This window comes from Bubalus bubalis, chromosome 17, assembly GCF_019923935.1.
Source record: "Bubalus bubalis isolate 160015118507 breed Murrah chromosome 17, NDDB_SH_1, whole genome shotgun sequence".
NCBI lineage: Eukaryota > Metazoa > Chordata > Mammalia > Artiodactyla > Bovidae > Bubalus > Bubalus bubalis.
The window spans coordinates 58,722,350-58,725,902 of NC_059173.1; the positions used below are offsets into that span (position 1 = coordinate 58,722,350).

The 3,553-nt window shown below is 40.8% G+C and overlaps 1 long non-coding RNA gene across 1 annotated transcript; it reads left to right on the top strand.

Annotated features, from left to right (window-relative positions):
* Nucleotides 1-649: 649 nt before the first annotated feature.
* LOC123330070 lies at nt 650-2,693 on the top strand. Its single transcript, XR_006545778.1, has 2 exons — nt 650-993; nt 2,248-2,693. It is a non-coding gene; the product is annotated as an uncharacterized LOC123330070 (long non-coding RNA).
* Nucleotides 2,694-3,553: the final 860 nt, after the last annotated feature.

Sequence of the window (3,553 nt, forward strand, 5' to 3'; positions counted from 1 at the left end):
TTCTTGATTGAATGAAGAAAAAAAAGTTATTGTGCATAGTTTAGCTAATTCTAAATTTATCAGAGAAATTTTACCTCTTAACAAACACATTGGTTGCATACTTACCCAACCTGCTAAAGTTTGCAGAGACAGAGTAAAGATGGAGGAAGTGTTCTAGCTTTGCTATACCTTTAACAATTTCCTGAGATTAATAGTTTACTGCTTGAATAGGATATTGAGAAAAATGAAGTAGTTATCAGAGACACAGGATGCTATTAATCTGAGAATGGGCATTCGTGCTTCTCACCCTGAGGGGCAGGTCCTTATTTTTCTCATGAGTTGAATCTGTTTCATTCCCTTGGTGTCTCTCAGTTGGTAAAAAAAAAAGTCCTTACAGACAACAGCAGAGCATCAGAGCACCTTGGCTTGTATCACATCCAGGTCATTGATCTTTGCCTTTGAGACTTACGGTACAAAGCAGAATGAGAAAAGTCAGTTTCTTGAGATTTGGAAATTAGTTTCATATTTGCTGTTTTGATAGCAGCCCCAAAGGACAAATTAATAAAACATTACCATGTAATACTCAAAAGAGGAGGTGGGGGTGGGGAAGGAGATTTACGTCACCCATTCATCAGTGACCTAACAGGAAAAACATTAGTGAATGATTAAAGAAAGATGACCTTAAGGGGAATGCAGGGGGGATTCAGACAGGCTTTGGTCAAAGCCCCCAGATCTAATGTAATTTCAAGCTGGCCTCAAATTCAATTTGTGTGGAACCTCTAAGTCATCTATTCTGCCACGACATACAGTATAATTGCATTTGAACAGCTTCCAACAGAGCACTGAGCAAGTGTCCTGTTCCAGGCCCTCGGTGCCTGCAAGGCCGGCGGCCCCGATGACCACACAGGAGGACCGGCTCGGATCGCAGTCTGCCTGCCGATCCCACCTGCTGACCATTGCCCTGCACAGGAAGCACGTGTTTCTGCTTAACTCCTGCCCGCGTTTGGCTGTCAGGTACGGCATCTGCAGCGGGCGGCTCCCGAGGGCTGCCACCTGGCGCTGTCAGTCGGCCTCAGACCAACAGCAAAAAGGGGAGGCATTCATCTAGTGCTTATTTTTCTGTGTTTAGGGTATGTCTTGGGACTTAAGAGTTTTCAGTTGGCAAGTTAACTTGTCTCTTTAGTTAGGAGGGAGAAAAAGGAATTTTGCTTGCTTGCTTTTAAGGTAGAGTTCCTTTCTTTAGAAAAGTTGTTTAGTAATACCTGGTTCACCCTCATTAAATCTGTGCAGCTTCTTCATGGCACTACAAACTCACTTGCAAATAGACTTATAAAGTGTAACCACCTAGAATTTGAGATGTGGGATAAACCATAATGGGAAAGAATATGGAAAAGAATTATATAGATGTATAGCTGAATCACTTTGCAGTACAGTAGAAAGTAACACAATGCTGTAAATCAACTATACTTCAATAAAATTAAAAACAGAATTTGAGAGATAGTTATTAAGTGCCAGTATTTTTTAATGTGCTGTTCTAAACAATTATAAATAAGCATATACAAAGTTAGCCTTTGACTCTCATTAAAAATAAAAGATGAAAATAAAACAGAAATAAATGTCCCAGGAGGAAAGATGGAGTGTTCTTTAGAAAAGACCATTTTTGGCTCTTGTCTCAATGGTTTATAGTATGCAAAGGAATAAAAGATCCTCAGTGAGTATCAACAGTTAGATAATATTTCAACTTCAAAAAGCCTGCTTGTTGTAATCCAAAATCAACTTATATTTAACTCATGACTTTCATTTTGCATCCACAAATGGAGTCCACCTTTCTATAAAATCAAGGCAATATAATGAAATTGACTCAAATGACTAATGATTTGCTTGTACTAGACCGCTTTAAGTAATAGGACAATTGTGAACATGAATTAGCACCTGGGTAAGAAGAAAGCCATTGCCCTAAGGACACAGATACTTTGGCTCATGGCTTTTCACTTGATTTATCCTACTGATGAATGACAAAAGTAATAATGATTAAATGTATGAAGATGCTGGGTTAAGGACAGTATTGGTGGAAAAATTAGATGTAATCGAATGCTGACTTGCCAAATAAATTTTAGATTGCATATCTAAGCATCATATAGGTATTTTTAAAGCATGCACCCATTTATTTATTCAATACATCACCACTAGAAAAATGAACTATAGAAACTGAACCATATCTTTTCCACTGAAGCAATTCCTTCATGTGATTTTTTTCTTTTTTGATAGCAGGGAATTTTTGAGGAATGCGACCATCACTTTATGGAGGAACAGACTGTTCTGAACTTCACAGAATATATTACTATGGAAGTCGGTGTTCAGAAAGTCAAGCAGAAATGGCTGTGAGTTTATTTCTGTCCAATGGCGTTTTTAACGCAGGAAAGAGCCACAGTGGAGACAGACTCAGAGAACCCTACACCAGCATATTTCTGCACGTTTTCTAGTAAACATAAACACTCCACTGTCTTTATTTACATGGTCCTATTTTCATTCTACCTGTGTATTTTTAGGAAGTTCAATAAAATATTTGCTCAGGAAGTACTCCGGACATGTGAAGGCCCAAGGTGCCAAGTCATACAAAGAACTGGATGCAAGAGAGGAACAGGAAGTTGAATGGGTGAAAAGTGGTTGGGCAGAGAAGCACAAAAGGGAAGGGAAAAAAAGTGCAGAATGACCCTTAACTTAAGAATGAGAAGAATCAGACAGGCCAGAACGTGAAAAGCAGAAACTGTTTTCATAACTTCTTGTTCCTACCAATGGTGTCTTGATTATCTGAAAAGCTCTGGGAAGCTGCCTGTGCTTACTTACACTTAGAGGGGATCCTGGGCAAGGAATGAAAGGGCTTGGAGCCAGTCTGGAGGTTTTGGAAACATCTTCTTTGTGCAATTTCTGATTTCCCATCTGCACACTTCCCATCAACCCCCACGCAACCAACAACTACAACACGCTGTACTGGGGGTTCTTTCCCGTGTGTTTGAAATGATGGACTTAGTCTCCCGCAGGGATCCTGGTGGTCAGACTGGCCACCACAAGAAGATGCAGGCTCCTGTGACCTAAGGAAGGGGCCCTATCTCAACAAGTCCATGGATACCCGGGGAATGCTCAGGGAACTCCTTCAAGCAAATTCTCCAGCCAAACATGTTTATTAAACGAAAGTAATTTTTTTTTCTGAGCAGTGAGATCACCAGCCAGATGCTCTGCTTACAGATAAGGCAAAATTTTAATCTGCTCCTTGATAGCCTCTCTTCCATTTCCAGGTTGAGTTTCTGAGAATTGTCCTCGCCTCAGGAGAGCTTGCTACACGTTACAAAGAGGCTTGACGGCAAAGCATTCCTGAGCATCTAGGCATAGGAATCTCTTCACAGCAACAGTATTCCACATCACTTGTCTCTCATTAAGCTGGCTCTGAAGTGGAAACACCCATCCCCCTGCGTGCACTGTGAGAAATTCCTAGGTTTTGTCTCATGAATTTTTCATGGAAAGCAAAACAGGATTTCCCGCCTGCCCCCCCTACCCCACCCCCCGCCACCTTCAC